General features: G+C 49.7%; 2 long non-coding RNA genes and 1 pseudogene across 5 annotated transcripts; 2 read left to right on the top strand and 1 right to left on the bottom strand.

Moving 5' to 3' along the window:
* Positions 1-1,712: 1,712 nt before the first annotated feature.
* LOC116529943 lies at positions 1,713-11,262 on the top strand. Its single transcript, XR_004259751.1, has 2 exons — positions 1,713-1,820; positions 10,938-11,262. It is a non-coding gene; the product is annotated as an uncharacterized LOC116529943 (long non-coding RNA).
* LOC116530071 lies at positions 10,783-10,880 on the top strand (annotated as a pseudogene).
* Positions 11,263-17,432: 6,170 nt separating the features above from the next.
* On the bottom strand, positions 17,433-26,189 carry LOC116529944. Of its 4 annotated transcripts, none has more exons than XR_004259753.1 (4): positions 26,151-26,189; positions 19,113-19,212; positions 18,477-18,674; positions 17,433-17,679 (listed from the first exon to the last, which is right to left on the bottom strand). It is a non-coding gene; the product is annotated as an uncharacterized LOC116529944 (long non-coding RNA). The 4 variants fall into 4 exon arrangements; XR_004259754.1 differs by lacking the exon at positions 26,151-26,189 and adding an exon at positions 23,957-24,005; XR_004259752.1 differs by lacking the exon at positions 26,151-26,189 and having other exon boundaries at positions 19,113-19,399.
* Positions 26,190-27,089: the final 900 nt, after the last annotated feature.

The raw sequence follows: 27,089 nt of genomic DNA on the forward strand, positions 1-27,089 counted from the left end.
CATAGGTTCAAGTGATTCTGCGGGCCTCAGCCTCCCAAGTAGCTGGGATTACAGGTGCCTGCCACCATGCCTGGCTAATTTCTATGTTTTCAGTAGAGACAGGGTTTCACCATGTTAGCCGGGCTGGTCTTGAACTCCTGACATGAGGTTATCTGCCTGCCTCAGCCTTCCAAACTCCTGGGATTACAGGTGTGAGCCACTGCCCCGGCCAGCTTTCTTTAATGTAAGTATGTACAGCTAAAAATTTCCCTCATAGTACTGCTTTTGCTGCATCTCATAAGATTTGATACATTTTGACTCAAAATACTTTCTAATATTCCTTATTATTTTTCTTTGATCCATAGTTTTGTAGTATGTTGTTGAATTCCCATAGATTTGCGAATATTCCAGTTTTCCTTCTACTATTATGATTTCAGTCATTTAAAATGTATTAAATCTTGCTTTGAGGCCTAATATATGATCTTTCCCAGAGAACATTCCACATGTACTTTGAAGAATGTGCATTCTCCTGCTGGTTGAACTCATCTGTGTATGTCTGGTAGGTCCAATTCGTCTATAGTATCGTTCAAGCCCTCTGTTTCCTTCTTGATCTTTTGTCTGGGTGTTGTATCCATTATTGAAAGTGAGTTATTGGGCCAGGCACAGTGGCTCATGTCTGTAATCTCAGCACTTTGGGAGGCCAAGGCAGGTGGTACACTTGAAGTCAGGAGTTTGAGACCAGACTGGCCAACATGGTGAAACCCTGTCTTTACTAAAAATATAAAAACGTGGTGGCGGACACCTGTAGTCCCAACTACTTGGGAGGCTGCACCACTGTACTCCAGTCTGGAGGACAGAGCAAGACCATGTCCCAAAAAGATAATAAAAATTGTCTTAATTTCTTCCTCTTTTTCTTATGAGAGTTCATAAGATGCCTTTATGTTGAAACTTACAACCACCTTTTAATTTGTCCTTCAAAATTTAACTGTAATTGGTGACTGCTTTTCTTAAATACTTCACTGTGTCCAAGAAAGGGGAAGTATTTAGCCCTTGATTAAAAAATAATAATAAACCCAGCTGGACACGGTGGCTCATACCTATAATCCCAGCACTTTGGGAGACTGAGGCAGGCGGCTCATGAGGTCTGACGTTTGAGACCATCCTGGCCAACATGGTGCAACACCGTCTCCACTAAAAACACAAAAAAATTAGCTGGGCATGGTGGCACATGACTGTAATCCCAGCTACTCAGGAGGCTGAGGCAGGAAAATTGCTGGAACCCGGGAGGCAGAGGTTGCAGTGAGCCATGATTGTGCCACTGCAGTCCTGCCTGGGTGACATAGCAAGACTCTGTCTCAAGAAAAATAAAAATAAAAAATAAACCCTAAGAGGAAGGGAGAGGACCTTAACTGCAGATAATAGCCCATTTTTACCCTGTGGTTATAAATCTTCTGAGTTGCTTGTCATCCCAGATGTTCTGCTGATGGCTGTAGTAGCTGACAGTTTTTTATTTACATAGTCAGAACAATGAGTGCTTCTGCTTGATTCCCAGATTCTCCAAGCTTCCCGTGGAGCCACACCACCTCCTGTCTTGGCATTCATGAGTCCAAGGCTGCTTCCCGAGCAGATCTGGTTGGTAGACCATAACATTGATTCCTGCCTCTAAGCCTCACTTTATCCTCAGCAGCCACCGCCTTTTTGGTACTAGAAGAGTGCTTTTTACAGTGCACTCATAAGTGGATGCCGAAATCACAACCTGGCCGTTTGGATGTTCAACTAATGCTTTATGCCGTGGAGTCCCTGGAACTCAGCAACCCATGCCGGAACTCACTGGAGCTCAGGTGTGCAGCACTACCTTATGTCTCTATGGCTGGGAGTGAAAACAGTGTTCATGCATTTGTTTCCCATTTGTTACTTTGAAGGTTTTGTTCTGTGAGACAAGGTCTCACTCTGTCATGCAGCCAGGAGTGTAGTCATGGCTCACTGCAGCCTTGACCTCCCAGGTTCAAGCCATCTCACCTCAGCCTCCCAAAGTGCTAGGAATACAAGCATGAGCCACTGCACCTGGCCTACCTTTGAGCTTTGAGTTCTTTCTGTATTCTAGAGATGAGTCTCTGGAGATGAGTCCTTGGTCTCATAGGTGGTTTGTAAATGTTTTTTCCAATCTGTAGCGTATCTTTCCCTCTTCCTAATTGAGTCTTTCAGAGAGCAAAAATGTGGTCTCCCTTGCAAATACTCTGCCACTGCAGCAGGAAGGCAGACACAGATAGTACGTAAATGAACATGTGGATGTGCCCCTTCGTTAAGTGTCCACTTGTGGTCAAGAGATCTCTAGACAGATCAGTGCTGAGAGATTATTTCATTAAGTAATAGTTGAGCTGGGGATCAACTCTAACCTCATCCTTACTTTCTCTTACTCCACTGTCTTCTGTTGCTGCTGGTGGGAAAGCAATTGTCAACATGTTCTTCCTTCTTTCCACCCTCCTCAGTAGCTTTTAGGACATTTTCTTTGTCTTTTCTGCGATTTTGTTTTGATGGGTCTAGGTATGGATGGATTTATTGTATTGGGGATTGTGCCTCCTGACTCTAAAGTGCCCTGGGTCCTGTTTCTGTTTTCATTCTTGAATTTTTTTTTTTTTTTTTGAGACAGACTCTCACTCTATCATCAGGCTAGAGTGCAGTGACGAGATCTCGGCTCACTGCAACCTCCACCTCCTGGGTTTCAGCATTTCTCCTGCCTCAGCCTCCCGAGTAGCTGGGATTATAGGCGCACACATCCAAAACCGGCTAATTTCTGTACTTTTAGTAGAGATGGGGTTTCACCATGTTGGCCAGGTTGGTCTTGAACTCCTGACTGTAGGTGATCCACTCATCTTGGCCTCCCAAGTGCTGGGATTACAGGGATGAGCCACCACACCCAGCCTGGAACTTTTGAGACATGTTGGATCCTCTCATGTCATCTGCCCTTTGCCATATTTTCCAATTGATCAATTTTCTCTTCTGCTGTTGAATTTGTTAAGTTTTAAATGTCTATGAATGGCAGCCACTATTTCTGGCATCTGAAGCTCTTGGAAGTCCACGCCTCTTGTTGCCACTGACTTCTATGCTCTTTTAGTGGGGCTTTGGCTGTGGCAATCATATGCAGCACTGTCTGAAGAATCTCAAGGTAGCTAGTGTTAGAACTGAATTAGAGGTCCACCCTGGTAGTGGGGACAAACCCCCACACATCTGCTCACAGAAGTCATCTTCTGTGATGAAGATTTTTGCGGTATGAGAGCAGAGGGAAAACAGGGGCTGAGCATTGTCCCTAAATGGTGGTGGACATTCAAATCCCTAGTGAGGCCAGGTGCGGTGGCTCATGCCTGTCATCCCAGCACTTTGGGAGGCTGAGGCAGGCGGATCACCAGAGGTCAGGAATTCATGACCAGCCTGACCAACACGGCAAAACATCATCTCCACAAAAATACCTGCCTGTATTTTTGCGAGGCTGAGGCAGGAGTATTGCTTGAACCTGGGAGGTGGAAGTTGCAGTGAGGCAAAATTGTGCCACTACACTCCAGCCTGGACAGTTCATAAATAAGACAGATAATCGACTCACAGTTCTACAGGCTGTACAAGCACAGCTCCAGCATCTGCTTGGCTTCTGGCGAGGCCTTAGGAAGCTTACAATCACAGCAGAAACAGGAGGGGATGCAAAGACAGAGAGGAGGAGATGCCAGGCTCTTTATAAACAAACTGCTCTCATGTGAACTAATAGAGCAAGAACTCACGCTTCACCAAATGGAGGGTACTAAGCCATCCATGAGGGATGTACCCCCTCTAACAAACGTGAGATTTGGAGGGGACACACATCCAAGCTGTGTCAGGCTGTAAATGTTTTGTTTTGACTCTTAGCTTCTTGAATGACAATTATTTGTCCTCCCTGGCAAGAGAGAAAGAGACGGGTTTTCCCTCCGGCTGGAAGGCAGATGCCAGACGGGGCAGAGTGCCAGCTGGCTGGGGAAGCTTACCACACTGTGGAGGAGGGGCCAGGGACACGAAACTGGGAGCACACAGGTGGATGTAGGTGGCCACCAGAGTGCAGGCAGGCTGGAGCTCCCAGGTGCCACAGGGGTCCTGCACACACAGGCTGAGGAATGGTGCAGGGTCCACCTGAAATCAGGGCCACCTAGTCACTGTCCCTGCCCTGGGAAGTGGCATGGAGGAGGGAACTAGGCTAGATTGGGGAAAGGGCTTTCTGTGCCCCACGGGCCAGGCTCACACTCACCACCCAGAAGCAATTCCCCAAGCTGGAGTGGGGGTCCTGGAGGAACGCCCGGCTGGCGGGGCTCTGTCCTGGGCAGGGCTGCTGAGTCTTCTTCGTGGCCCCGCAGTCACCATCCACCTGGTGGGACAGACACAAGACTCAGGCCTCCCACTGGACCATGTGGCTCCCCCACATACATCGGCCTCAGCAGGAGACTCCCCCCAACCCTGGGCCTGCAAAGACTGCTGCAGAGCCAGCAGGCCACCTGCCTCTCCTGGGACTCTGCAGCGAGCAGCCCTCAGGAGCCTCAACTGGAGGGAGGAAGGGCAGGTGCACCTGCTCACCTGTCAGTCCACGCTGAGCTCCTCCAGGTTGCGGGCCACAGAGCCGTCCGGCAACATCGGCTTATTGCCTGCTTCATTGTCATTTGTGCCTAGAAGGCCGGTGGATATGCCTGTGGGGAGGAGGGAAGCTGAGGAGGTCCTGAAAGCCCGTCATCCTCCCCCAGGGGGCCTCTATGAGAGATGAGCCTGATGCACACCGAGGAGTGGTAGAATCCTGCCTCCTGGAGCCCAGGGCTCTAGCACCAAACCCTCATCAGAGGAGGGAGAGAACACAGGGACTGAGGACAGCGTGTGTCCCCCCAACCCCTCCCCATGTCCTCAGCTCAAGTGGCCGGAATCCAGGCCTGCCATTTGTGTTTCTTGGCAGAGGGACCACAGAAGGGCCAACTCCACCCTGGAGCCACATATCCCAGGGATGAGAGCAGAAAGCCCTGGGCGTCAGTGCCATCATTTCAACCACAGCCACCGCCTACAGCCCGGGGACGTGTCGCACTGGAAGCTGAGAAAGGTGCATCCCGAAGAGGCTGTTGGTGGTGGGGCCAACCCCGCCGGAGCCCAGACTCACCGTGGTGCCAGAGGCCCAGAGTCAGGCTGCAGAGGCCAGTGGGCACGTCACAGGAGATGGAGACCCCCTTCCTCACTGGCCAGCTCAATCCTGGGGATGTCCCTCCTTGTCATGGCAGGAGGCAGCTGGGGGTCTGGACAGCTCTCCCCCGGCATGGAGGAGTTGTACTGCCTGTAGGCCTGTGGGCCAGAGCGGGTGGGCAGGAGAGCTGACCCACAGACAGGGGACAAGCTTGGAAGGGCCGTTCCCTCAGGTGACCTGCCACAGGCACAGGTCTCCAGGGCAAGCTCAGGCCTCTCCTCCTCACCTGCAGGCTGGGGTAGAAGATGAGGGTCATGTGGTTCAGCTCCACAGTCAGGGCCATGAGCCCCGAGCCTGTCTGACTCAGCATCAGGGAGAATGTGTTGTGAGCAAAGCCTTGGGCCAGAAGGAAGCTGCTGCACTGGGCACTGAGGTCCCACACCCAGCCGTCGAAAGTCAGCACATGCTGGGCCCCGGCCACCAGGGCATGGTCTAGGGAGAAGCAGCCCCAAAGGCAAGGTGAGTGGGGCCAGCTCCACCCACCACAGTGGGAGCCCAATGCTTACTGGGCACCCCGATGCCTAGAGCCCCAGCTTAGGCTGCCCTGAGGCCAGGAGTCCCTCTCCCCTGGTGCAGCAGCCAGAGGCCCAGCAATCCCCGCCCCCCCCCCCCACTTCAGGATGACATGAGCTGAAGGGCTACGAGGAATCGAGTCCTGAGACCCACTACAAAACTGCTGTGCTAAGTAACAAAGCCTGGCTCAGAGGCCACAGTCATACCTCTGTTTACATCAGATGTCCAGAGCAGGCACAGCCATGGACACAGCAGGCAGACTGGCAGCTGCAGGGTTTCGCTTTAGGATGATAAAAACGTTTTAAAATCGATTGTGGTGAGACATGCACAACTCTGAATAAACTAGAAGCCACTGAATCATGCACTTAAAATTCACAGATCGACCAGGCACAGTGGCGCTAAGCTGTCCCAGTGCTTTGTGGGGCTGAGGCAGGAGGATCGCTTGAACCCAAGAGGTCAAGGGTGCAGTGAGCCGAGATCGCACCACTGCACTCCAACCATGACAACAGAGACCTAGTCTCAAAAAAACAAAACAGCAACAACAAAAAAAAAACAGATGATACAAGTCATCCGTTTAATCTCAAGGAATCTACTGGGGGAAAAAAGACATTAAGTGGATGGCCAACGGCTCCCTCAAACATGACAGCGGTGTCCTGCAGACCTGCCCTCTTCAGGGTAGGGAAGAGATGGCCTGTGAAGGAGGTCTGACCAGTCCAGCCAGTGCGGCCCCTGAGCTGTGCCTTGGGGGTACTCGTGCCCGTGGCAGGGAAGCACCATCTATGGTGCACAGCCAGACACCTGTTGGCCAGGGCCAGCATCCCGAGGGAGGCACTACCAGCCCTGTGGTCAGCTGTCAGAACTGAGGGGCACAGAGAAGCCCATGGTCACACACACAGAACTTGAAGACCAGGCTGTTTTCTACAAGATCAGTGTGCTGCTTAGACCTGACTACACCCACACTTCTAGGGAGCCCTAGGCCTCCATGTGAGTCCCACACAGATAAACCACTCCTTGCCAAACCTGGGTACCATGGCTCCCCCATGGACCTGAGGGGTGCCCTCATGCATTAAGAACAGTACATGCCTCTTACCCATGTGAGTGAGCCACGTGGTTACCTGCATTTCATAGTGGAGGAATCCAAGTCCACAGAGGTCAGCAGACTCACCTGAGCCACACACAAGCTTGCTAAAAGCCCAGAGCCAGTCATCCCAGCACCGCCCTTGGCTGCAGGTTGCCCCTGACCGGCGAGTCTTGACTCAATTAGTGCCTTTCCAGCTGTAATGGGAGGTCTGCCTTCTGCTTCAGCAGAGCCCACAGAGAGGGAGCTGGCCTGAAGCCCTAAACAGCCCACTATACTCCTCTGCTGGGCCAGGCCTCATATTCTGGACAAAAGCAGGATATGCAGCCTCAGCCCTAGTCCCTAGGACCTTGGGAAGTCCAGTAAGCTCTGGGCCTGGCACTGTGATGCCACGAGCATCTGCAGGCTTCCCTGTACCCCCACAGTACCTGCCCCTGCATGGCCCTGCTGCTGTGCCCATGGGGCAGGGGGCTCCCAGGGAGGAGGGCAACACAGCCCGGGGCAGGACTCACACTCCCAGGGACTTTGCAACACACGGCGTCTGAGCCGGTAGAACTCGGCCAGCACGTTGGTCCTGGACAGCTCTTGGAGCGGCTGCAGCAGCTTCTCCACCAGGTAGCTGGTCACCCGGGCCACATCCAGGGGCTCATCCCCCCAGGCAGCAGTGGCAGTATCACCACCACTGAGTAGTTCCTAGAAGGAACACACAGGACAAGTCGCTGTGCCTGGCCGAGCCTTGCTTCCTTTGGCTGCAGAGGGGGAGCTTTGCCATGGACAGCATGGGGGGTGCCTCTCGGGGAGGGGCTGTCCTTGTTCTAGGAAATCCCATATCGAGGTGGAGGAGGACAGAGGCCGGCATGACAGCGGAGGTAGGGGATGAGGCCGGGACAGAAACAAGCTGCCCTATTTTGAGGACACAGATGTCTGATGTCATGCCTGATTTGCCCCCTGGGTCTTGGGCAGCATGGGGCCTGTGTGTGGGGATGCCAAGGAGAGGAGCTGGAAGGTGTAGGAAATTGTTTTGTTTTTTGAGACAGAATCTCATTCTGTGTCACAGGCTGGAGTATAGTGGTACTATCCTGACACTGTGACCTCTGCCTCCTGGGTTTAAATGACTCTCCTGTCTCAGCCTCTGGAGTAGCTGGAACTACATGTACTCACTGCCATGCCTGGCTAATTTTTGTATTTTTAGTAGAGTCAGGGTTTCACCATGTTGGCCAGGCTGGACTCGAACCCCCGACCTCAAGTGATCTGCCCAAAGTGCTGGGATTACAGGCATGAGCCACTGTGCCCAGCCAACAGGTCTAGGAAATTTCTACAGTTGAGGGGGGGCCTGGAACTTCCTCAATATGTAGAGTAGGGTCAAGCCTGTGAGATCTGAATGATCAGGAGATCTTGGCTCACCTGGGGGTGTAGTGGCAAGAGGAACATTGCTCACTCTGTTGTTGGGTCAGTAGAGGGGGTGCAGGGGCAGGTGGCCTCACGTACCTTCTAGGGAGTCCAGAGGCCCTGCAGGCAGCTGGTGGCAGAAAGCAGCCTCAATGCCCTCCCTGCCAGTTGAATCCATTTTTTGGCACCCCCACTAGATCCCACTGACCAGGTAGGCGAACAACCAGGCAGGTGATTCTTCAACCAAGCCAAAGCCCTGCCCTGGGAGCTCTTCCCTTCCTCAGCCTACATTCTGACCTCAAGGCAGCAGGAGCAGGAACTTGTATTACATGGAGCCTCTTCCCCATGATGCGGGTTTAGTCCCTGTTCTACAGCTGGGGAAACTGAGGCACACAGAGCCGACGCAGAGGAATCCCAGTTAGAGGCAGAGCCGGAGTCCAGACGCTCTGCAAGGCCACCAGCATGGAAGAAGTCACCTATCTGCTTGAAAAGGGGATAGAGGTTTTAAATCTTCTCCCCAGGATGGAGGAGACAGACATAAAACTTCAACAAAATGACAAGGGCTTCAAGTGACTCACTAAGTTCCATCCAGGTACCCTTTGGTAAGAACCCTTGAAAAGCACCTACTAAGATGAAAATTAGCCTGGATAACATAGTAAGACCCAACTCCACAAAAAAAAAAAAAAAAAAAGAAAAAAGAAAAAAATAGAAGGGCATGGTGGCGCAGGCCTTAGTCCCAGCTACTTGGGAGGCTGAGGCCAGAGGATCACTTGGGCCCAGGAGTTCGAGGCTGCAGTGATCTAGGATCATGCCATTGCATAGAAGACCTTGTAAAAGAAAGTGGAAAGTGGGGGAGGGAGAAAAGGGGGGAAGAAAGGGGGAAAAGACATGGGGGAAAGGGAGGGAAAGAGGCAGGAAGAGGAAAAGAGAGGGAATAGAGGGAGGGAGAGAAAGGAAAGAAAAGAAAAAAGGAAGAAAAGAGAAAAGAAATGAGAAAAACATATAAACCTTGTGGACAGGGAATTCCACTGTTAAGAATTTACTCTGCAGAGAGAATGGTGTTCACCTCAGAATAATTGTAAGAGAGGAAACCTGGGAAAATCTCAAGAGCACTTCATTATGAAACTAGCTGAAAACATTCCATTCCGTGGACTATTACGTGGTCATTCACACTACATGGGAGACGCTGACTTTTTTTTAAGTGGATATATTAACTCCACGTGCTGATTGTGTGCATAGATCATCTCAGAAAGGAATCACCAAAACAACCCTAACAGTGGTTAGCTTTCAGGAGGGGTGGGAGAGCGGCTTTAAGGCTGCACCAGCACCAACCAATAGAGCTTTCTGCAATGAGGACCATGTTTCCGGGCCATCTGCAGCTGTGGAGCACCTGACATATGGCCCATGCAGCCAAAGAACCAAATCTTTCATTTTCTTTAATGTTAATTCGTTTAGATTTTTTTTTCTTTTTTGAGATAGAGTCTCGCTCTGTTTCCCAGGCTGGAGTGAAGTTGCGTGATCTTGGTTCACTGCAACCTCTGTCCCCCAGGTTCAAGCAGTTCTCCTGCCTCAGCTTCCCAAGTAGATGGGATTACAGGGGCTTACTACCACATCTGGCTACTTTTTGTGTTTTTAGTAGAGATGGGGTTTCACCATGTTGGTCAGGCTGGTCTCAAACTCCTGACCTCAGGTGAGCCACCTGACTTGGCCTCCCAAAGTGCTAGAATTATAGGCATGAGCCACCATACTCGGCCTCACTTAGATTTCAGTAAACACATATGCCACTGGATGCCATATGGGAGACTCAGCTCTATACTCTTTCATAGCTTTTGAACTTTGAATCATTTAAATGCATTGCCTATTTTTTTATTTGTAGAACTTAATAGACTAGTATTTAGATTGTATTAATTTAAATGAATTCTACAATAGAATTTAAATTGTACCAGCAAATGCTGATATATAAAAAGATTGCCAAGGTGTGTGTGTGTGTGTGTGTGTGTGTGTATTAACTGTGTGTGTGTATTAACTGTGTGTGTGTATATATATATATATATATAAGTATGTATATTTCTTCTTTTTTTTTTTTTTTGTCAGAGTCTCGCTCCGCCACCCAGTCTGGAGTGCAGTAGTATGAACTTGGCTCACTGCAACCTCTGCCTCCAGGGTTCAAGTGGTTCTCCTGCCTCAGCTTCCTGAGTCACTGGGATTACAGGCACGCACCACCATGACCAGCTCATTTTTGTATTTTTAGTAGAGAAGGCGTTACGCCATGTTGGCCAGGCTGGTCTTGAACTCCTGACCTCAAGTGATCCACCTGCCTTGGCCTCTTAAAGTGCTGAGGATTACAGGTGTGAGCCAGCATGCCTAGTCACAAAGGTGTATTTTTGAGTAAAAAGGCCAAGGTACAAACAAAAAATAGGGAAAAGCTGGGCACGGTGGCTCATTCCTGTAATCCTAGCACTTTGGGAGGCTGAGGTGGGAAGATCACTGGAGCACAGGAGGTCAAGGCTGCAGTGGGCCATGTTTGCACCACTGCCCTCCAGCCTAACAGAGCAACACCCTGCCTTAAGAAAAATTAAAATTAAAAAACCAAAACCTCAGCATGACGATTGTGTTTTCATGCTATTGTATGATATGTACCTTCCTCAAAACTTGTTATGATATCATCACATCACCCATCTGATGTGAAAAAGAAAAAATAAAACCCAGAAACTCAAACTAAAAATTCTTGCAAATCTATAGCGTTATGTGTTGTCCTGTGTCTCCCTGAAAGACGCTGAAGCCCTATGCCGCAGGGTCTGTGGATGGGACCTTATTTGGAAATAGGCTCTTCACATGTGATCAAGCTAAGCTGAGGTAATGAGGGTGAATCCTAATCCCGTGTGCCTGGTGTCCTTATAAAAAGGGATGTGTGGACAAAGACACCTAAAAAGGGAAGACAATGTCAAGACAGAGAGAGAAGGCCACCTACAAGCCAAGGAACTCTGGAGGCTGTGAGAATCTAGGAGCGAGACCTGGGACAGACCCTCCCTCACAGCCTTCACAGGAAAAACAAACAACCAAAACCCCATTGATTTCAGATTCCCGGCCTCCAGAACTGTGAGAAATCTCTGTGGTTGAAGCCACACAGTTTAGGGTACTTTGTTAAGGAAGTGCTGGGAAATGAATGCAGAGTTCTTGGGGCATGCATCAACACGTCTGCAGGAAATTTGGGACATGGCATGCTTGAACTTACAATTCATAACTTTCTCTGCTCTGAATTCTTTTCGTGAGAGACAGGGTCTTTCTGTCACCCAGGCTGGAGTGCAGTGGCACAAGCATGGCTCACTGCAGCCTCCACCTCCTGGGCTCCAGCAATCCTCTTGCCTCAGCCTCCTGAGCAGCTGAGACTACAGGCACATGCCACTATGCCTAATTTTTAAAAAATGTTTTGTAGAGATGGGGTCTTGCTATGTTGACCAGGTTTACCTGGAACTCCTAGCCTCAAGTGATCTTCCCACCTTGGCCTTCCAAAGTTCTGGGATTACAGGTATAAGCCATTGGAACTGGCTTGCCTTTTTAAAAAAAAAAAAACAAAAAAAAACAAAAAAAAAAACAGAATCTTGCTCTATCACCCAGGCTGGAGGGCAGGGACATGATCTCAGCTAACTGCAACCTCCACCTCCTGGGTTCAAGTAATTCTTTTGCCTCAGCCTCCTGAGAAGCTCGAATTATAGGTGACTACCACCACACCCAGCTAATTTTAGTATTTTTATTAGACACGGGGTTTCACCACTGGGCCAGGCTGGTCTCGAACTGCTGACTTCAAGTGACTCACCCACCTTAGCCTCCCAAAATGCTACGACCTTGGCTCACTGCAACCTCTGCCTCGTGGGTTCAAGCAATTCTCCTGTCTCAGCCTCCCAAGTAGCTGGGATTACAGGTTCCTGCCACCATGCCCAGCCAGCTTTTGTACTTTTAGTAGAAACGGGGTTTCACCATGTTGGCCAGGCTGGCCTTGAACTCGTGACCTCAGGTGATCCACCTGCCTCAGCCTCCCAAAGTGCTGGGTTGACAGGCATGTGCCACTGTGCCCGGCCTACTTCTATTATTATTACATTGTAATATGTAATGAAATACTTACACAACTCACCATAACATAGAATCAGTGGGAGCCCTGAGTTTGTTTTCCTGAAACTAGACGGTCCCTTCTGGGGATGACAGGAGACAGTGACAGATCAACAGGCATTAGATCCTCATAAAGAGCTCACAGTCCAGCTCCCTCACATGTGCTGTTTACAGTAGGGTTTGCGCTGCTATGAGACTAACACCGTCACCACTGATCTGACAGGAGGTGGAGCTCAGGCCGTGATGCCAGCAATAAGGAGTGGCTATGAACACAAATGAAGCCTCCCTCGCCCGCCCGCTGCTCACCTGCTGTGCTGCCTGCCCAGTTCCTAACAGGTGAGCCGGGAGCGGTGTAATCCCAGTGCTTTGGGAGACTGAGGCGGGTGGATCACCTGAGGTCGGGAGTTTGAGACCACCCTGACCAACATAGAGACACCCTGTCTCTACTAGAAATACAAAAATTAGCCTGGCGTGGTGGCTTATACCTGTAATCCCAGCTACTTAGGAGTCTGAGGCAGGAAAGTCACTTGAATCCGGGAGACGGAAGTTGCAGTGAGCCAAGATCACACCATTGCATTCCAGCCTCGGCAACAAGAGCGAAACTCCGTGTCAAAAAAAAAGAAGACCGGGCGCAATGGCTCACACTTGTAATCCCAGCACTTTGGGAGAAGGAGGAGGGCAAATCACCTGAAATAAGGAGTTTGGGACCAGCCTGGCCAACATGGTGAAACCCTGTCTCTACCAAAAATACAAAAATTAGCCAGGTGTGGTGGTACATGCCTGTAATCCCACCTACTTAGGAGGCTGAGGCAGGAGAATTGCTTGAAACTCAGAGGTGGAGGTTACATTGACCCGAGATGGCACCACTGCACAGAGTGAGACTCTGTCTCAAAAAACAAAAACAAAAACAAAAACATGCTACAGACTGCTACTGATCCGTGGCCAGGAGGATTGGGGACCCCAGCTGTAGACAATATGTAATGATCAAATCAGGGTAACTGAGACAGTCATTCCTCAAATATTTGTTTTAGGAACATGAAAATCCTTCTCTTCTAGCTATCTTGAAATATTCAAATAAATTCTCATTCACTGTAATTTCCCTTGTGCACTATTGATTACTATAACTTATTCCTTCTATCTAGGCCTTCTTGTCTCTCATTCGTTCTTTTTTTTAAAAATTATTTTTATTTATCTCTGAGACAGTCTCTCTTTCTGCCAGGCTAGAGTGCAGTGGCGTGATCTTGACTCACTGCAACCTCCACCTCCTGGGTGCAGGCAGTTCTTCCTCAGCCTCCTGAGTAGCTGGGATTACAGGTGTGCACTACCATTTTTAGTAGAGATGGGGTTTCACCATGTTGTTCATGCAGGTCTCGAACTCCTGACCTCAAGCAATCCACCCACCTCAGCCTCCCAAAATGCTGGGATTACAGGCATGAGCCACAGCACTTGGCCATTCATTCATTCTTACATTCATTCCTTCCACTAATAACTACTGCCTGGTTATCATATATCCGGTGGGGTTCCAGGCTCTGGGGAAACAGCAATGAGCAAAACAAAGTTGCTGCTCTCTTAATGGATTCATCATTCTAATGAGGGGGAAAGAGACAGGAGATCCATAAACAAACCATTAACACAGACAGCACATCAGATGGAGAGCGCTATGAAGAATAAATACTAAAGCAGGTGCAGCCAGGTGCGGTGGCTCACACCTGTAATCCCAGCACTTTGGGAGGCTGAAGTGGATGGATCCATTGAGGTTAGGAGTTCAAGACCAGCCTGGCCAACATGGTGAAATGCCATCTCTACTAAAAGTACAAAAAAAAAAAAAAGAGCCAGGCATGGTGGCACCTGCCTGTCATCCTAGCTACTCAGGAGGCTGAGGTGGGAGGATTGCTTGAACTCGGGAGGTGGAGGTTGCAGTGAGCTGACATTGTGCCATTGCACTCCAGCCTGGCGAACAGAGCAAGACTCTGTCTTCAAAAATAAAAAAGAGAAATCAGGTGCAGGTAGAGTGCACTAGCACGAGCAGGGGTGCTGTGGTGGTGGAGAAGGTGGTCAGGAAAGGCCTCTCTGTGAAGGTGATAGACATGAGGGCTGAGCCCGGGGACTCCTGGGGAGAGCAGCACCGCAGGGCTCTAGGTGTTGGTGCCATTTGTGGTCCTTTCGTTTTGTTTTGTTTTTGAGATGACATCTTTCTCTGTCACCCAGGCTGGAGTGAAGTGGCACAATCTTGGCTCACTGCAGCCTCCGCCACCTGGGTTCAAGCCACCTCAGCCTCCCAAAGAGCTAGGATGGCAGGTGTGAGTCACTGTGACTGGCCTATGTATCGACATTGTTAAATTTTTCCAAAAGCTGTGATTTAGGCAGGTTGTTTTGACAGCCATCCAAAATAAATTACAGAATGGCAGGACAAGGATCACGTCAGTGACAGGGCGGCTGTGGACATCTGCTGGCCAGCAGCAGGGAAGCCACTGAGACCCCGGATTCTACCTCTGCAGCCCACCTGCACCTGAACCCTCGTCCCCACATGTAGAAGCCTGGAACTCTCAGAACAGCAGACCTCATCAGCCGCTGCCACCTTCACCAGAACGATGTGATTAATTCGTTCATGCAGAAGACTGCAGGAACCCCGAGAGAACAGGATCCAGAATGTGTGGGTTTTGATGGACAGGGTGGTAGGATCTGGGAGGCTCCACCTACCTCACCTCCTGACCTCCATACTCCTTCCCCAGTCCTGCTCGGCATAGAGACTAGAGTGACATCACCAGAAATGTAGATGCTTGGAAGGACACCAGCGACACGGAGAAGAGGAGGCCAGAGGTCCGCAAGGTGCCCAGCTCCTGGCCTCGGATGCCCAGGACTCTGTCCAGAAAGTCTCCCTCCCAGCCATGGAACTTGATGGTCCTCGAGTCCCTGAGGATGGAGCTGGTGAGCCGGGCCCGTGAGTCCTTCTGCCTCATTTGCTCTCCTGGGATTGGAGGGAAGAGAGAGATGAAGACACAGCTGGTCCAGAATTCTCCCCTGCACCCTGACAGTCACCCTACAGCAAATCCCACTGATCTCACCAAGTGCGTCCCAAAGCTGTCTGCCTCTCCGCATCTCTGACCCTCAGTCCTGATCCATCCACCATCATTCTGTGCCTGGACTACTGCAGGAGCTGACCCGGGACCACTGCCCTGGGGAGGCAGCTTCTGATGCCTGGAGAACAGAGGATGCCTCTGAGCCCACCTGGGTATGGTGCTGATGATCAGGAAGGCTACCTGGAGGTGGGTAATATCTGAGCTACATCTTTTTTTCTTCCTTTCACATTTTTGGTGGAGTTGGGGAGGGGTCTCACTATGTTGCCCAGGCTGGCCTCAAGCTCTTGGGCTCAAGTGATCCTCTGCCCTCAGCCTCCTAAAGTGTTGGGATTACAGCCTGAGCTACACATTAAATGACCAGGAGGTGGGTGCCGGGCAGGCAGAGGATGCGGGGGTGGAGCTGGGAAGAGGGAGGGGAGGCTTTGAGACAGGGGGCAGCATGCCTCGGAGGACACAGTGTGGCCAGAGGAGTGCGTGGGCAGGTCACTTGGCACTTTAGGGTCAGGCAGGAGTTTGGGGTCTCCCGTGCTTCACTGGGGGACGGGGGCATCATCAGAAGGCAGGTGCCTGGAGAAGGGTTTTTGTTACTTTTTGAGATGGAGTCTTGCTTTGTTACCAGGCTGGAGTGTAGTGGCGCAATCTCAGCTCACTGCAACCTCCGCCTCCTGTGTTCAAGTGATTCTCCTGCCTGAGATTCTGGAGTAGCTGGGATTATAGGTGCCTGCCACCATGCTCAGCTAATCTTTGTAGTTTTTAATAGAAATAGCATTTTGCCATGTTGGCCAGGCTGGTTTTGAACTCCTGACCTCAGGTGATCCACCTGCCTTGATCTCCCAAAGTACTAGGATTACAGGCGTGAGCCACTGTGCCTGGAGGAGGCCACACAGGGGGCTGGAGAAACAGTCCAAGTGGCAGATGGACATTGGGACAGCTGGGCCTAGAGAGGAAATAAGTTCTTCCCTCCATCCCCCTCCCTCCCTCCCTCCCTCCCTTCCTCTCTCCTGCCCTTTTTCTTCCCTCTCTTTTTTCCTTCCCTCCCTCCCTCCTCCCTCTCTTCCTTCCCTCCCTCATTCCTTCTCTTCCTCTTTCAACTCTTTCCTTCCCTCCATCTGTCCTCCCCTTTCCTATCTGTCCTTGCCTCCCTCCTCTTCACTCCTTCCCTCCCTCCTATCTCCCCTTCCTCTCTCCTCCCCTCTTCCCCTCCCACCTATCTTCGGTAGTTCTCAAACCCTGATCCAGCACCTTCTGCATGCCAGCACTAACTAGTTACTGAGTCTGCCACAGGGAGTGGCCCCTGCTGCTGCTGCGGAGCTTCCAGTCTAAGGAGAGCGAGGCCGTCAGCCCCTGCCAGGCACTTCCTGCAGGCCCTTTAGGAAGTGGGAAGTGCTGGGGAAAAGCAAAATGAACCCAGGACAGGCCAAGGAAGAAAGCTGCTGGGAGGACAGGGATGGGCGGGCCGTGTCCTTGCTGGACGGTGGTGAGGGAGGCAGCCCTGACTGCAGGGGCTGCTGGAGGGGACAAGGGTCTTCTGGAGGGAGGGTGGTCCAGGCAGAGGGAACAGCTAGAGCAGATGCCTGGAGAGATGTGTGAACATCAGGCAGGTGTGGGGATGGGGAAGGGGGGTAGATGGGAAAGGAAGGGAGACGGGTGGAAGGTGAGGCTGGAGGCAATGAGGCAGCTCAGGGCAGGCCTGGTGGGCCACTGTGGGGCCTTTGGCTCAGACTGAGGAAAATGGGGCCGCTGTGGGCCTGAGCAGAGGAGGGTGCAGTGGATTCAGCTCACGCAGGGTTCCTGTGGCTGGAAGTAGAGAGAGGCTAGGGCAGAAGTAGGGAGTGAGCCAGGGCCTTGCTGCTGGATGCATTTTTACGGTGATGCCAAGCAAATCTGCTGATTGATGGGGTGCAGGAGAAAAAGGCATTGATCTGACCCAGGGCCTGGGGCCTGAACACTAGAGGGAGGAGTCGCCATCCATTGCGATGGGGAATGAGCGGGGCAGGTCTACACAATGGGCAACTCACAGAGACAAGAACAAAGCCAGACCCCTGGCTCCCACTCAGCTCTCCCCTGCCCATCGCTCACACCAGGGCCTGTGTCTCCCTCCCTACTGCCTGCCTGCTCCATCCCTTTCCCAAAAGCCAAACCTAACAGTGATTCCTCTTCTTGGTGATGAAGAAATTCAGAGGGAGGAGGCTCAGGAAGACAGCAATGGCAGTGAGGGCAGAGGGGACAGAGGGCACAGAATGTCAGATTCCCAAGGAACCCAGCTGCCAGAGGTGTGTGAACCACAGCAACTCCATCTTGAATAGGAGCTGGTTAAAAGGAGGCTGAGACCTACTGGGCTGCATTCCCAGGCGTTGAAGGCATTCTAAGTCACAGGATGAAACAGGAGGTCAGCACAGGATACAGGTCACAGAGACCTTGCCGATACAACAGGCTGCAGTAAAGCAGCCAGTCCAAAACCCACCAAAACCAAGATGGCCAGGAGAGTGACCTCTGGTCGTCCTCACTGCCACATTGCCACCATCACCATGACAGTTTACAAATGCCATGGCAACATCAGAAAGTTGCCCTGTATGATCTAAAAAAGGGGAGTCTTGAACAATCTACCCCTCGTTCAGCATGTCATGGAGAAATAACCCTAAAGATGGGCACCAGTGCCCTCTGGGCTGCTCTATGGAGTAACCATTCTATCTTTACTTTCCTAAAAAACTTGCTTTTTCAGGAAAGAATAAACTTGCTCTGTGGCTCACACCTGTAATCCCAGCACTTTGGGAGGCTGAGGCAGGTGGATCACCTGAGGTCAAGAGTTCGAGATCAGCCTGGCCAACATGGTGAAACCCCACCTCTACTAGAAATACAAAAATTAGCCAGGTGTGGTGGTGAACACCTGTGATCCCAACTACTTAGGAGGCTGAAGCAGGAAAATCACTTGAACCCGGGAGGTGTATGTTGTAGTGAGCCAAGGTCACGCCACTGCCCTCTATCTAGCCTGGGCAACAGAGTAAGAGTCCATCACAAAAACAAACAACAACAAAAAAAACAAACCTAAAAACCAACCAAACAAAAAAAATGTGCTTTTGCTTTATGGAGTCACCCTGAATTGTTTCTTGCACGAGATCCAAGAACCCTCCCTTGGGGTCTAGATCGGGTCCCCTTTCCTGTAACACAGCTGCAGATCCTGAAGGGGGTCAGACTTGGGTCCTAAGATGCGGAGTCAAGGAATGTGATAAAGGCAGCCACCAGGTCCCAGGGATCTGGGCTCAGGGGGGTCTGCTAGGTCAGGAGGCACCTGCTGAATACAGGGTCCTTCAATGTCAGGGAGGGGAATAACCCACTTACACAATTGGGAGAGGGTTATATTCAAGACAGAACATGCACACACAAGGAGGACTGCGGGGTGTTCCTGGCCACAACAGTGAAATTGAGACCGCTGGAATCAGGACCCGGGTTCAAATCCTGACTCTGACACTTGTGACTGTGGCCTTGGGGCAAGTCACCTTCCTAATGTGCAATTCCCTTGTCTGCACGATGGGAACAGTTATCCTCATTTTGCATGTTTGCTTATTACATTTAATGATTTTCCTAATCTTCATTTTACCCTCGTGAGGGTTGTCAGACTTAGCAAATCATCATACAGATGCACAGTTACCTTTGAAGACAAAGAGTGAATAAGGTTTTAGTTTAAGCCTCGTGCATTATTTGGGACATACCCTGAGAATCCGAAATTCACACTTCACTGGATGTCCTGTGTTTTCTCTGGGAACCCTACTTCCCACCGACGTGGTGCTTTTGGATAGTTATCTCTCCCCTCTCAGCTTTGGTTTCTATTTCTGGAAAATGTGGAAGTGGGGGGTAGAATAAATGATTTTTAAGTTGCTGTGACTTTCTGAGAGTCCTTCACAGGTTACTTGAACTCATTCTCTCGCCAAGCCCCACCCCAACTCCAGTCTGCATGCCTCAGTTTCCCCTCTCAGTCCTTAGGAATACTATCTTTTTTTAAATGGAGTCTTGCTTTGTTACCCAGGCTGGAATGCAGTGTCACGATCTTGGCTCACTGCAACCTCTGCTTCCCAACCAATTCTCCTGTCTCAGCCTCCCAAGTAGCTGGGATTATAGGCGTGCATCATTATGCCTGGCTAATTTTTGTATTTTTAGTACAGACAGGGTTTCACCATGTTGCCAGGCTGGTCTCGAACTCCTGGCCTCAAGTGATCTACCCATCTCAGCCTCCCTAAGTGCTGGGATTACAGGTTTGACCTACCCCACCCAGCTTAAAGAAAATAGAAGACTTTTATTTTCTAATCTTGAGTCAGTTTGTTTCACTTATGCAGCAATGGCGCCACCTCGTGGCTCCATGGAGAAGTGCCCTGAGGGTAAACCGCCCACAGCAGGGGTTGGAAAAACACTCAAGGGAATCTGACAGAAGATGAGCATCTCTCTCTGGGGAAAAAAATGGTTCATTAAACTGTAGCAACCCCAGTATCTACCCCTCCTTCACCAGGATCTCATGGTGATGTTAGGAGCTGTCTACCAAGAGGCAGGAAAAGTGCACAGGGAAAGTGACACAGTGCATTATCTGCAGATATCTTGGTCTCCGATTTTTTTTTTTTTTTTTTTTAAGGTGGAGTCTTGCACTGTCCCTCAGGCTGGAGTGCAGTGGTGTAATCTCATCTAACATTCTCCTGCCTCAGCCTCCTTAGTAGCTGGGATTACAGGCGCCTGCCACACCACGCCTTGCTAATTTTTGTATTTTCAGTAGTGATAAGGTTTTGCCATGTTGTCCAGGCTGGTCTTGAACTCCTGACCTCAAATGATCCAGCTGCCTCAGCCTCCTAAAGTGCTGAAATTACAGGCACAAGCCACCGCGCACAGCCTGGTCTCCTCTGATTTTAGCTATGATGGTGTCAACCTGATCAATTGCCCTGAATTTTCCCATGTTCTTCCTGTCTCCATCTCTTTCTTCCTAATGATGACATGTATGCACTGCACATCAAGCACTGTCTGAGTGCCTTCTATTGCATTTGCTAAGCACCTATTGTTTGCAAGGCCCTGGAATACAAGGTGAAGGAATTAGAAAAGGTCCTGGCCCCTAGTCCCGGCAAAAACAATCATATGCATGTGCATTTGATTTTTTTTTCAAGTATTCAATTATAATAAAAATGCCACTAACATTTTTCACAAGGCCAGGCACAGTGGCTCACACCCGTAATCTCAGCATTTTGGGAGGCATAGATAGGTGTATCATTTGAGGTCAGGAGTTGGAGACCAGCCTGGCCAACATGGTGAAACCTGGTGTCTACTGAAAATACAAAAATGAGCCAAACCCAGTGGCGCATGCCTGTAATCCCAGCTCCTCAGGAGGCTGAAGCTGGAGAACTGTTTGAACCCAGGAGGCGGAGGTTGCAGTGAACTGAGATTGCACCACTGCAATCCAGCCTGGGTGATGTAGCAAGACTCTGTCTCAAGAAAATAAAACATGTTTTACAATTTTTAGAAAGAGGGTCTTGCTCTGTCTCAGAGCTAGAATTCAGTGGTGTGATCACAGTTCACTGTAACCTTGAACTCCTGGGCTCAAGGGATCCTCCTGCCTCAGCCTCCCAAGTAGTTAGTACTATAGGTTCACACTACCAACATGCCCAGTTAATATAAAAAAATTTTTTTTGTAAAGATAGGATCACTTGCCCGGGCACGGTGGCTCATGCCTGTAATCCCAGCGCTTTGGGAGGCCGAGGCAGGTGGATCACAAGGTCAAGAGATCGAGACCATCCTGGTCAACATGGTGAAACCCCGTCTCTACTAAAAATACAAAAAATTAGCTGAGCATGGTGGCGCGTGCCTGTAGTCCCAGCTACTCAGGAGGCTGAGGCAGGAGAATTGCCTGAACCCAGGAGGCGGAGGTTGCGGTGAGCTGAGATCGCGCCATTGCACTCCAGCCCGGGTAACAAGAACGAAACTCTGTCTCAAAAAAAAAAAAAAAAAAAAAAAAAGATAGGATCACTCTGGTTGGTATGTTGCTCAGGCTAGCCTTGATCTCCTGGCCTCAAGTGATCCTCCCACCTCAGCCTCCATATGCCGTTATACCCTAAATGTACCTAGCCAGGGCTTAGTACTTAAATGTACTTAGCCAGGATCACCTATACCTGTGATCCCAGCACTTTGGGAAGCTGAGATAGGCTGATCACTTGAGGCCAGGAGCTTGAGAGCACCTGGCCAACATAGTGAAACCCCATCTCTACTAAAAATACAAAAAAAATTACATGGGTGTGGTAGTGCCTGTAATCCCAGCTACTAGGGAGGCTGAGGCACAAGAATTGCTTGAACCTGGGAGGTGGAGGTTGCAGTGAGCTAAGATCAAACCATTCCATCAGCCTGGCCAACAGAGAGAGACTCTGTCTAAAACAAACAAACATCTAGCCAGGGCTCTGGAAACCATGGCATACAGTATCTACACAGGAGACATAGAGATCCCACCACCTGTTTTTATACAGCCCATGAGCTGCCCAAGAATGTTTATTGGTTTTATATTTTTAAAGACTTGACAAAAATCAGGCTGGGAATGGTGGCTCACACCTGCAATTTCAGCACTTTGGGAGGCCGAAGTGGGAGGATCACCTGAGGTCAGGAGTTGGAGACCAGCCTGGCTAACACGGTGAAATCCCATCTCACTAAAATACAAAAATTAGCCAGGCCTGGTGGCACACACCTGTAATCCCAGGCTATAGTGCAGTGGTTCGATCTCGGCTCACTGCAATCTCTGCCTCCTGGGTTCAAGCAATTCTCCTGCCTCAGCCGCACAAGTAGCTAGGACTACAGGTGTGCACCACCATGCCTACCTAATTTTTTTGTATTTTTAGTAGAGATGGAGTTTCACCATGCTGGTGAGGATGGTCTCGATCTCCTGACCTCATGATCTACCCAACTCAGCCTCCCAAAGTGATGGGATTACAGGCATGAGCCCTGGCTTTTTTTTTGAGACACAGTCTCACTCTGTGCAGGTGCAGGCTGCGCTGAGCTCTGACTGTACTACTGCACTCAGGCTGGAGTGCAGAGGTGACATCATGGCTCACTGCAGCCTCCACCTTCCCGGGATTCAAACAATCCTCCCCCCTCAGCCTCCCGAGTAGCTGGCTATAAGAACGTGCCACCATGCCTGGCTAATTTTTTTGTGTTTTTTTGTAGAGACTGGGTGCCCTTATGTTATGCACGCTGGTCTCAAACTCCTGGCTCCAAGCAGTCCCCCTGCCTTAGCCTCCCAAAATCCGGAAGTCCGGATATTACAGCTGTGAGCCACTGTACTCAGTCTGTTTTATCCCTACAAACGGATTTTTTTTTTTTTCGCTTTTGAAGACAGGGTCTCAGTCTGTCATCCAGGCTCACTGCATCCAGGTGTGGCTCACTGCAGCCTCCACCTCTCAGGCTCAAGCAGTCCTCCTGCTTCAGCTTCCCAGTAGCTGGGACCACAGGTGCACCACCATGCAAGACTAACTTATTTTTTGTAGAGTTGGGCTTTCACCCTGTTGCCCGGGCTGGTCTCAAACAGATGGACTCAAGTGATCCTCCAGCCTCAGCCTCCCAAAGTGCTGGGATTACATATGAGAGCTGCCAAAGCCAACCTGTTTTATTGCTTATAGTAGTCACCTGTATTAGAAGACATTCCGTTGTGTTCAAGCCCCTGGCTGATCAAAATCTCCACTGCCATCCCTCTCAGCCTGCTGATAGAGAAGACTAGTGGGGGTTGTGTTGCCTTTTCTTTTTTCTTTTGAGATGGAGTCTCGCTCTGTCCCCCAGGCTTAAGTGCAGTGGCGTAATCTAAGCTCACTGCTACCTCCATCTTCAGGGTTCAAGTGATTCTCCTGCCTCAGTCTCCCAACTAGCTGGGATTACAGGCACATGCAACCATGCCCGGTTCATTTTTGTATTTTTAGTAGAGCCAAGGTTTTGCCATGTTAGCCAGGCTGATTTTGAACTCCTGACCTCAAGTTATCTGCCTACCTCAGCCTCTCAAAGTGCTGGGATTACAGGCATGCACCCCCATAACTGGCAGAAGGATCAGGTTTTCTCATTTTATTTTTATTTTTTATTTTTTAGATGGGGTCTCACTCTGTCACCCAGGCTGGAGTACAATGGTGTGGTCTCGGCTCACTGCAACCTCCACCTCCCGGGATTCTCTGGCCTCAGCCTCTTGAGTAGCTGGGACTACAGGCATGTGCCACCACACCTGGCTAATTTTTGTATTTTTAGTAGAGATGGGGTTTCACTATGTTGGCCATGATGGCCTTGAGCTCCTGACCTCTGGTGATCTTCCCACCTCGGCCTCCTAAAGTGCTGGGATTACAGGCATGAGCCATTGTGCCTAGCCATGGGTTTTCTTGAACCAAAGCATATAACTTGTCATGTTTAACAAAATTGTGCCCCAGCCCTGTACTTTCCTTGATTCATCCTCCTTTGAATAGCGAACCTCTCAAAAGCTATAAGGAACACGGAAGAGCCACTGGCCAGGTGGGCTGGGTGGTGGGGCTGGGGTCCCAGCAGTTGGCATCCCCTTTCCCAGGATGTGCACGGGGCCTCATGTACCCTGTCCTGTTATCTCCTAGGTCAGCTCGTCGACAACGTTTGGGTGAAAAAAGATCAGACCTTGTTTTCTTCCATGTTCGAAGCCAATATCACCATCCACAACATTGCTGTCAGTGCATGCCTGACCCACCAGTAGCCTGGAAATATTTAGACCTGGTTTATTAACCATACACCTGCCAGACCCAATCCAGCCAAAATATGAAATTGACCAGACACAGTGACCCACACCTGTAATCCCATCACTTTGGGAGGCGGAGGTGGGTGGATCTCCTGAGGTCAGGAGTTTGAGACCAGCCTGGCCAACATGGTGAAACCCTGTCTCTACTAAAAATATAAAAATGAGCCGGGTGTGGTGGTGCACACCTGTAATCCCAGCTACTCGGGAGGCTGAGGTGGGAGAATCACTTGAACACAGGAGGTGGAGGTTGCAGTGAGCTGAGATTGAACCACTGCACTCCAGCCTGCACAGAGCATGAGACTCCATCTCAAAAAATAACAGTAACAACAACAAAAACACAAAATCAAACCCCAGCGCCCCCCCTTTTTTTTTTTTCTTTTAGAGATAGATAGGGACTTCCTGTGTTGTCCAGGCTGCAGTGCAGGGGTACAACCACAGCTCACTGCAGCTCTTACTCCCAGGCTCAAGCAGTCCTCCCACCTCAGCTTCCTGAGTAGCTGGGATTACAGGTGCATGCTACCATGCCCAACTAATATTTGTGTGTGTGTGGAGATGGGGTCTCACCATGTTGGCCAGGCTGGCCTCCAACTCTGGGCTGCCAGTGATCCTCCCATCTCAGCCTTCCAAAGTGCTGGGATTACAGGCATGAGCCTCTGCTCCTGGCCAAAACCTAATTACACATTCATGAATGACGGAGAGCATGAGCTTCTGTGTCCTTTAACAATGAAATGCAAAACCCATTGGTATGCTGCATCCAGACCCATCTCACATGCAAGGATACACAAAGACTCAAAATAAAGGGATGGAGAAAGATTTAGCAACCAAATGGAGAGCAAAAATAAATAAATTAATAAAAAGCAAGAGTTGCAATTCTCGCCTCTGATAAAATAGACTTTAAAGCAACAAAGATCTAAAGAGGCAAAGAAGGACATTACATAATGGTAAAAGAATCAATGCAACAGGAAGAGCTAACCGTCCTAAATATATATGCACCCAATACAGGAACACCCAGATACGTAAGACTTATAAAGAGACTTAGACTTCCACACAATAATAGTTGGAGTCTTCAACATCAATATTAGACAGATCAACGAGACAGAAAATTAACAAGGATATCCAGGACTTGAACTCAGATCCGGAACAAGTAAACTTAATAAACATTTATAGAACTCTCCATTTTAAATACACAAAATATACACTCCTATCAGTACCACATCACCCCTACTTACAGGTTTAAATGAAATATTGGTTGGCTGCTTGTTTGTTATTTTCTTCCCTCATTTTTTTCCTGTCTCCATTATTAAGCACAATTATTGGCATAAAAGAGGTTTTTAATACCTGTTTTTAGACTGCATTCTAGCCTGGGCAATAAAGCAACACTCCCGTTCTCTCTCCCTCTTCCTTCCTCTCCTTCATTCTTTTTTATTATTATTATTTTTTTTTCTTTCTTTTTTTTTCTTTAAAAAAAAAAAGCAATGAAATGGATTATTCCTTGGGTATAACTTTGCTGGGGATGCTGTAACAAAGTGCCACAAACTAAGTGGCTTAGAATAAGACAAATTTGTTGTCTCAGGCCAGATGCTGTGGCTCATGTCTGTAATCCCTGCACTTTGGGAGCATGAGAGGATCACTTCAGGTCAGGAGTTCGAGACCAGCCAGGCCAACAGGATGAAACCCCGTCTCTACTAAAAAAATACGGCCGGGAGTGGTGGCTCACACCTGTAATCCTAGCGCTTTGGGAGGCTGAGGTAGGCAGATCATGAGGTCAGGAGTTTGAGACCAGCATAGCCAACATGGTGAAACCTCATCTCTACTAAAAATACAAAAATTAGCTGGCTGTGGTGGCGCATGCCTGTAATCCTAGCTACTCAGGATGCTGAGGCAGGAGAACTGCTTGAATCCAGAGGTGGAGGTTGCAGTGAGCTGAGATTGCACCACTGCACTCCAGACTGGAGGACAGAGCAAGAATCCATCTCAGAAAAAAAAAAAAAATTAGCCAGATATGGTTGCATGTACCTGTGTTCCCAAGCTACTCAGGAGGCTGAGGTGGGAGGATTGTTTGAGTCAGGGAGGATGAGGCTGAAGTGAGCTGAGATCACACCACTGCACTCCAGCGTGGGTGACAGAGTGAGACCCTGTCTCAATAAATAAATAAAATAAAAAATTGTTGTCTCCCAGTTGGGAGGCTGGAAGTGTAAAGTCAGATGTCTGCAGGCCGGGCTCCCTCTGGAGGCTCTGGGGAAGAATCTGTCCCAGTCTCTCTCCTGGCTCAGGCATCCCTTGACTTATAGTGGCCATTGTCCTTCTATGCATGTCGGTCTCTGTGTGCAAATTTCCCTTTGGGCAGGCACAGTGGCTCACACCTATCATCCCAGCACTTTGGGAGGCCGAGGCAGGATTGCTTGAGCCCAGAAGTTCAAGACCAGCCTGGGGAACAGTGAAATACTGTCTCTACATAAAATACAGACAATTAGCTGGGCATGGTGGAACACACTTATAGTCCCAGCTACTCAGGAGGCTGAGGTGGGAGGATCACTTGAACCCAGGAGATTGAGGCTGCAGTGAGCTGTGATCACACCACTACACTCCAGCCTGGGTGACAGAACAAGACCCTGTCTCAAGAAAAAAATATTTTATTCTTTCTTTTTCTTTTGCAGGCAACCAATTTTCCTTATAGTAAGGATACCAGTTATATGGGATCAGGGCCCCACCTTCATGACCCATTTTAATTTGATGACCTCTGTAACGACCCAGTCTCCAAATAAGGTTATATCTGTAATCCCAGCACTTTGGAAGGCTGAAGTGGGAGGATTACTTGAGGCCAGGAGTTCGAGACCCCCCTGGGCAACACAGTGAGACTTCACCTCTACAAAAACTTTAAAAAAAAATTAGCTGGATGTAGGGGTGTGCACCTGTAGTCCCAGCTCCTTGGGAGGCAGGAGCACAGAGCCAGTC

This window comes from Sapajus apella, unplaced genomic scaffold, assembly GCF_009761245.1.
Source record: "Sapajus apella isolate SASKATOON/1434 unplaced genomic scaffold, GSC_monkey_1.0 scaffold64, whole genome shotgun sequence".
Classification (NCBI taxonomy): Eukaryota; Metazoa; Chordata; class Mammalia; order Primates; family Cebidae; genus Sapajus; species Sapajus apella.